Source organism: Rattus rattus, chromosome 3, assembly GCF_011064425.1.
Source record: "Rattus rattus isolate New Zealand chromosome 3, Rrattus_CSIRO_v1, whole genome shotgun sequence".
Taxonomy (NCBI): Eukaryota; Metazoa; Chordata; class Mammalia; order Rodentia; family Muridae; genus Rattus; species Rattus rattus.
In genome coordinates this window covers 134,222,693-134,231,235 of record NC_046156.1, presented here as the reverse complement: position 1 = coordinate 134,231,235, position 8,543 = coordinate 134,222,693, and the positions used below count along the sequence as shown (strand labels likewise).

General features: G+C 44.4%; 1 pseudogene; it reads left to right on the top strand.

Annotated features, from left to right (window-relative positions):
* The first annotated feature begins 4,480 nt into the window (after nucleotides 1–4,480).
* Nucleotides 4,481–5,697, top strand: LOC116895944 (annotated as a pseudogene).
* Nucleotides 5,698–8,543: the final 2,846 nt, after the last annotated feature.

The following is an 8,543-nucleotide window of genomic DNA, read 5'->3' as shown; positions in this document are numbered from 1 at the left end:
TAGGTAGCAATGAAAATCCTAGTAAGAGCACCAGTGGAAGGGGAAGCCCTTGGTCCTGCCAAGACTGAACCCCCAGTGAACGGGATTGTTGGGGGGAGGGCGGCAAGGGGGGGAGGATGGGGAGGGGAACACCCATAGAGAAGGGGAGGGGGAGGGGTTAGGAGGATGTTTGCCTGGAAACCGGGAAAAGGAATAACATTCAAAATGTAAATAAGAAATACTCAAGTTAATAAAGAAAAAAAGATTATGGCAATACACAAAGCTCCACTGAATTTTAGAAAACAAAGACTATCAAGCCTTTTCAGGCAGCAAAACAAATTGATTCAGTTTTAGTGTTAAAACCCAAAGTTCCATGTAGACAAAGGTACAGTGTTTGGTATCTGTGCTGTCTGCTTTTCCACTAACTACGCATAACTAGTAACTATGCCTTCTTTGTTTCTTTTTAAAATAATTAATTTTTAGTATAGATTTTTTATTAAAGCTGAAGCAAATTTTATCTAAGATTAAGAAATTTTTCAAAAGTAGGGCTGGAGAGATAGCTTAATGGGTAAAAGCTTTTGCTGTGCAGGCATAAACACTCGAGTCCAAATATAAAGAAATGATTTAAAAGTCACTGTGGCTGTGTACTGTGTCTGCCTGTAATCTGAGAGCTGTAGGAAGAGTGATTAGGAGGATCCCTGGGGTTTGCTGGTCAGCAGTCTACATCCAGGTTTGGTGAGAGATACTGTCTCTGGGAAATAAGGCAGAATCATAGAATAAGACACACAGTGTCTTCCTATGGCATAGTTCTCAATATGGCTCATGACCCTTCTGAGGGTTGAACAACCCTTTCATAGAAGTTGTTTAAGACCACCTGCAAAACACATATTTACATTATGATTTATAGTAGTAGCAAAATTACAGTTATGAAGTGGCAACAAAAATAATTTTATGGTTGGAGGTCACCACAACATAAGGAACAACAGCATTAAGAAGAATGCCCTATGGCCTTGACCTAGGGTTTCCATTACTGTAAAGAGACACCATGACCATGGCAAATCCTATAAAAGAAAACATTTAGGGCTGGAGAGATGGCTCCGCGGTTAAGAGCACTGACTGCTCTTCCTGAGTTCAATTCCCAGCAACAACATGGTGGCTCATAGCCCTCTTCTCGTGTGTCTGAAGACAGAGACAGTGTATGCATATACATAAAATAAATAAATCTTAAAAAAAAAAGAAAATAAAATACTTAACGGGACTGGCTTACAGTTTCAGAGGTTTAGTCCATTATTATCATGACAGGAAACACAGTATCTAGCAGGAAGATATGGTGCTGAATGAGGTAAAAGTTATACATCTTGATTGTTAGGAAGCAGAAGGACTGTGTGCTACACTGAGCATAGCTTGGGTATTATAGACCACAAATTCCACACCCACAGTGACACACTTCCTCCAACAAGATCATACCTACTCCAACAAGCCATACCTCTTAATAGTAACCACATTAAAACACATGAGTCTATGAGGATCATCCCTATTCAAACTACCATAGACCCCACACACACACACCACATACACACATCAATTAATTTTAAAATGAAATTCTTCATCGAAGTAATTCCAACATAAAACTATGAATCAGCAAAAATGAACCATGTGGAAATAATTTAAGTAGTTTAAGAGCCCTAAACTAATATTTTATCAAATTAACTGGTTTAATGGATTTTTTTTTTGACAAAAAAAAGTTCACTGCAGATTCAAAAACTGGCTGGATCGTCGTTAATAATTCCCACCATCAAATAGGGAGAAAATTGAACAGTACTGAGAAAGCGAGGTCCAACCTGAGTTCAATTCCCAGAATGCACCCCCTCCCCACTAAATTGTCCTCTGACCTCCATCTATGTGCAATAGCACAGATATGCCCATACAAAACAAATAAATTAGTTATGTAGTTTCATACCTTAAAAAGAAAGTAAATCTACATTAATGCCATTTTAAAAGACTGATGAAGTTGCTTTAAGAACTAGCTGTACTGATGAAAGTAACTGCATGTGTTGAGAGATGTTGAAAGTATTAATTTGATGTCCTTAAACCTCCTGTTCCCCTTTGTGGTGAGGGGGAAACAAGAATCAGAAAACCTCGTTTGATGAGAAAGGTCACAAAGTTGTCATGCTTCATCACATTTCCCCCTTTAGAGCTCTGGAGATGGGTAAAATGAAAAGGAAGAGTGGGCTAGAACAAGTGTGGGGAAAGCTGTCTGACTTACAACTTCTAAGAGTAACTTGAAGCTAGGTGAAAACCAAACAGGACCAAAACTAATCATGAGACTGTTATATGCCAAAAAACAACAAACAAACAAACAAAAACCCATGTGCTTTGGCCACATTCATGAAATTTAATTTTTCAGAATTCCCAGAATACCCTCAGGATATTAGTAAAAGACCCGGTAGCAAAGAGAAAGATAAACAACAGGGATATTTACAAAACCATGGGCAAAGTTTTAGGAAATCTGAGAATTCTCCACAGAACCAAGGGAACTTGCGGAGCCAGAAGACAGCTTTCCGAGGCAGGCTGTTGGTTTTTGATGGACAGATGCCTTCTGATGGTCTACAGAGGACTAGGGACCTAAGTGCCCTGACCCCACTCTCTTCGTCTCTTTTGATCACTGTTTCCAGTTGATCAAAATAAACTAGAAACTGGTGCTGCTTGCAAAGTAGAAGGATGACCTGGAGAAGCAGATAGAAGAGATCTAGGCTAGGATCAGGGAAGGCCATGGCAGTGGGCATGGAAAGGACACAGTATACAGAGATGAGCTACCTAGGCTTTTGAACTGATTAGATTTGGAAATAGGAAAAGCTAAAGATGAGAGTGCCATCATCAGAGCAAGTTCCTAGACTAGAATGATGGTGACATCCCCTGGAACTGTTGTCTCTACTGTATTCCCAAAGGCAGAGTTCCTCAGGCAGCAAAGGAGGAAGAGGACGAGAGATGATGGAAGGAGCAACTTTGAGAGAAGCTTTGTGCTGTGACATTTCAGACACCTGGTTTAGCACCAAGAGGAAAGCAATTAAAGGAGCACAGTGGCTCCTGCCTGTAATCCCAGAATTTAGAAGGAAGAGGCAGGGTGATCAATTCCAAGACCATCCTTAGCCATATAGCAAATTTGAGAGACATTAAAATAAAAATAATTTGAATGACTCCCTGTGCAACTAAGGCTAGCCTTGAACACCTGACCCTCCTGCCTCTATCTCTAGAGTGCTGGGATTATAGGCATATGCCATGCACAGTTTAGTCTGCATTTTAAAGTGTCTATTTAAGGGGTTATGGGGAAGGTGTGAGGAGTGAGACAACAGTGATACCTGTATGAAAGCACCATACTGAAGACGACTATTTCGTATTCTAATGGAAAACTTAGTTTTAGAAATGTGGCTGAGTATGTCTGTAATGCTGGTCCTTGGGAGAGAGGTAGGAGGATCAAGAATTCAAGGCTGCATAGGGAGTTTGAGCTCTGCCTCAGTGTCATGTGATCTACACTAGAAAAACTCAAAGGCTACTAGTATGATTCAAACAAAAAATTTTTGGATAACATTACACTGAAAATGTGGCCATTCTAACACCGGGGTCGCAATGCCTGTAGCACTCATATTTCCTCAGTTGTCTAACCTTATTAACTCAATTCACCTCCTCAGTTTGCCTTTTCTTATGGGAAATAACAGTAGATCTCACTGAGAACTTCCTTTGTAGCAGTTACTAATTCAGTTTTCATACTTACCGGCGTATGAACAGAACGAGGGTAAAACAATCTATTAAAGTCAATGACAGTAAATAGTAAACTGAGACAGGTATAATATGGCCTTAGATCCCCCAAGCCACCACGACTATTGAATAAAAACTATTTGGTTTTCACTGGTATCTTAGCCTTCCTTAAAGCATTAATTAACACATTTACCTTCAAAACAGTACTGGATAGGGTGTACTATGAGAGTCACCACCTTCCATGATTTTTCAGTCTGAAAAAAAAGAAATATCTCAGGATCAAACAGTGGCAATCCAGAATTGGGACTTAGGCCATCCAACCACCAAGCACGGCTGAACAACCTGCCCTAAGTCGCAAAATAATCTTCTATACCTGCCTTTAAGTGTATCCATGGGATCGCTCACTTTTAGAGCACCGAGAACTGGCTATAATAATTTGTCTCACCCCAAACGCCTTTGTAACTGACTTAGCCGCAGACAACGTGCACACCCACTTAACAGCTGTAAACAACAAAGCCCGCTGCTCCAGGAGTTTGGGCAGCCCGCGTCCTGCCGCGGCCACTCCCCGCCCCGCTGCACTCTGGAAAACGTAGTCCTAGCCAGTCTTCGTACAGCCAACCCTCAGCGCCCAGAGCCACATCCGGTTGCGAATCCAGGCCTGGCCTCTAAGCACATCAGCTCTCCAATGGCGCCCTCTGCCGGCCTTTTTCCTAACCTCCCATTGCTAACCGGTTCCCCGTACTCCGGAAGTGAATCCTTCTCTTCCGATAACGAGGCCAGAGGTCCACCTGTGGTTGCGGGTAATTTGGGTGCTGCTGTAGTAAAATACGTTCTGTGGCTGCCCCAGAGTGAGGGAACCGAGTGGCAGCCGGAGTCATGGAGGGCCAGGGCGTGGAGGAGCTGCAGGCCAGGTGGAGCAGGAGGAGGAGGAGAAGTTGCAGTGGGTCCGGGTGCCCAAAAAGCTGCAGCAGGAATTCGACCTTGGTAATCTACCGGCTTCCTCCAGCACGCCCGGACAGTGCTGCACCAGGCCGGGCCCGAGGCCGAGCTGCGGGGCCCTGGCGCGGGACAAACGCAGCTTCTCATTAACCAGCTGTGGCAGCTGCCGACCATGCGCGTGGAGAAGGCGGTGGTAGCGCGCTTGCGGGAGCCCGCCACAGGCCTGTCCCGCGGGAAGCCACTGTCCCGCCACGGCCACTCCCCCGCTGGCAGCAGTTCGCGCATCATAAGGCATCCGTCCAAGAAGATCACCTTCTGGTGGGACGAGGTGAGTAGCCAGTGGCAGCGCTGATAGGGGTACAGTCGCGCCCGACACCAAGGAATGGCTGATCAAGGTGTCTGAGGGCACCTACCCCATGGAAGACCAGTTCGCCAAGCAGATTTAGGCCAAGAAGATACGCGTGGCCAAGAACGAGCTAAACCGGCTGCGGAACCTGACCGAAGCGCACAAGATGCTGACGCCCAGCACAGTGAGTCTGCACCCCTCATGACATCAGAGTAAAGAACAAGACCGTGCTCTGCAAGTGACCAAGGTCTCCACCGCTTGCTTGGGACGCCTCCAGGAGCGCTTCCCCAAGGAAAAGACGCCCCCGGAGCTCCGGGAAGAAGTGGAAGTTTCTGTCCCTCTTTGAGGACTTTGCAGCAGAGAAAAAGACCAGTTGGACCTACTAAATGTCAATAACAGAAGGAAGCCTCAGCTGGATTTGAGGATAGCAGATGAGGGAGGAGGACCAAGAGGAGGAAAGTGAACCAGAAAGGCAAGAGAAAGGAGATCCAGCGAGGACCTTTGAGCAAGAAAAAGGCGACCCGCAGATCCAGAGTGAGAAAAGGAAGAGAGACTTGAGAGCCAAGAAGGATTCCAGGCAGTCTGCTTTAGGTGGCAAGAAGAAAGGAGTGTTGCGCCAAGGTGGGAAGAGGAGGTGGACTTGCTCTGCCAAGCTAGGACTGTATACTAAACGTTAAGTTATACAAGCCGGAGGCTGGTGCAGGAGGTGGCCACTGCCCTCATTGAGCTTGACATTGAAGGGACAGGTTTGCCTCCCCTCAAGTCAGTGTGGACTGTGCTTCTCCCACAACAGAGACATTGGCTGGAAATTATAACTCTAGTTTGAGAACATGAGATTTATAGAAATAATATGGTCAGAACCAGGAATAAGTTAACAACCTGCTTTTTATCTTGACTTTGGATACTGGGTCGAAGAGATTTCTGAGGCATAGTAGATTGGTTTCAACATTTTTACACTATTTTTGTAACAATTTGTATGTGTATCAAAGCAGGGAGAATGGGAAAAACTATGTCTACCTGTTATTTGCATGTATTGTAAAGGTATACTAATACCTGGTGTTAATTTTAACTTTTACTCTAGGTAGAAGTTGTTGTCCTGAAGCCAGTGACCTGGGTACCAATATAGAGTGTGCTTTAAAAAATGGCTAGAGGAAGGCCGCATGTATTAGGAAAACTCAAAAGTTCATTTGGTGCTGATTATACTATCGAAAGCACAGTACAGCTAATGTTGATTAAGGTGGTGCATTTGGCCAAATGAACACATTGCTTTAAACAATAAATTGGAGCCACACTAAATAAGGTTAGTTAACCTTGCTACTCCAGAAAATACTTGTCATTTTATTTATAACTAGTGACTTTTGTTTAATTGACTTGGATTTTAGTTTTTAGTCAGTGCTGGGCTGGAATTCACTATGAAGCAGGTCTAATCTGGAGCGTGAGGCCTTGTGGCTCTGTCTCCCAAGTGCTGCGATTAGAGATGAGCAGCGACACCCAGCAGGAGATTTCAAGTTTTTGCTGTCTGGATGTTTTTCCCTGGTATAATGACTTATTTTGATCTTAATAAACTTACTTTGCATAAATATCTCCTGAATATATTATTAATAGCAAGTCCAGTATTGAGGGAGGGGCATTTTCTGTAAAGAAAGTGGACACCATGCACTTTTTTTATTTTTACAATTTAGCCATTGCCCCTCCCCTTCCTGGCCTCTTTTCCAAAGTTCCTCATCACATTCCTCCTCCCCCTGTCTCTGAGAGGATGCTCTCCCACCAGGCCTCCCCCCGCCCTGAGGCCTCAGGTCTCTTCCCATGATTATTTTAGGCACATCTCCCACTGAGGCCAGGCCTTATATATGTGTCAAGGGACCTCAGACCAGCTCGAGTGTGCTGTCAAGTTGTTGGCTCTGTCTGGGAGCTCCAGGGCCCTGGTTAGTTGAGATTGGGGGTCTTCCTCTGGGGTCACCCTCCTCTGCTTCTTCCAGCTTTCCCCTAATTTAACCATAGCCCTGACTTAAGTCCAATGGTTGAATGTAAGTATCTGCATCTGTCTCAGTCAGATGGTGGTTGGAACTCTAAAACGACAGCCATGCTAGGCTCCTGTCTGTAAGCACATCATAGCATCAGTAATAGTGTCAGACTTTGGCATCTCCCCATGAAGTGGATCTCCAGTTGGGCTGGTCACGACTGCCTTTCCCTCAGTCTCTTCTCCATTTTGTCCCTGTAGTTCTTTTAGACAGGAACAGTTCTGGGTCAGAAATTTTGACTGGGTAACACCATCCCTTCTCTTGAGGCCCTGTCTATCTTCTAGAGGTGGACTCTTCGAGTTCCCTCTCCCCACTGTTGGGCATTTTGGCTAAGGTCACCCCTATTGAGTCCTGAGAGTTTCTCACCTCCCAGGACTCTGGTACTTTCTAGAGGGTCTCCCCATCTCCCATCTTCTGAGGCTGTATATTACCAATCATTCTGCTGGTACTCTGGGCTTTTCCCCTGTCTGTGGGCCCCATCCCCATAAGCAATCCTGTTCCCCTTTTCCCCTCTGTCTCCCTCTCCTACCCAAATCCCTCCCTCCCTCTACTTCCTGTGATTATTTCCTAATCCCTACTAAGTGGGATTGAAGCATTGTCATTGACTATTTTTGCTTGTTAAAGTTCTTTAAAGGGGTGTATCCTAGGTATTCTGTGCATTTTGGCTAACATCCACTTATTAGTAAGTACATACAATATATGTCCTTTTGGGTCTGGGCTACCTCAGCATATTTTCTAGTTCCATCCATTTGCCATGAAGTCATTGTTTTTAATAGCTGAGTAGTACTCCACTGTGTAAATGTAGCACATTTTCTGTATCCATTCTTCCATTGTGGGATATCTGTGTTTTTACCAGCTTCTGGCTCTTACAAATAAGGCCACTGTGAACATCGTGGAGCACGTGTTCCTCTGGTATGGCGGGACATCTTTTGGGTATATGCCCAAGAGTGGTATTGCTGGGTCTTCAGGTAGGTAGGTCTATTTTCAGTTTTCTGAGCAACAGCCAGACTGATTTCCAGAATGGTTGTACCAGTCTGCAATCCCACCAACAATGGAGGAGTGTTCCTCTTTCTCCACATCCTCTCCAGCATGTGCTGTCACATGAGTTTTTGATCTTAGCCATTCTCACTGGTGTGAGGTGAAATCTCAGGGTTGTTTTGATTTGCATTTCCCTAATGACTAAGGACTTTGAGCATTTAAGTGCTTCTCAGCTATTCAGATTCCTCTGTTATGACTTCTCTGTTTAGCTCTGGCCCCGTTTTTTAATTGGGTCATTTGGTTTTCTGGAGGTTAGCTTCTTGAGTATATCTATTGGATATTAGCCCTCTATCACATGCGGGGTTAGTGAAGGTTTTTTCCCATTCTGTAGGTTGCAAATTTGTCCTATTGACTGTTGTTTGCCTTACAGAAGCTTTTCCATTTTGTGAGGTCCCATTTATCAATTGTTGATCTTAGATCCTGAGCCATTGGAGTTCTATTTAGGAAATTTCCCGCTGCTCCAA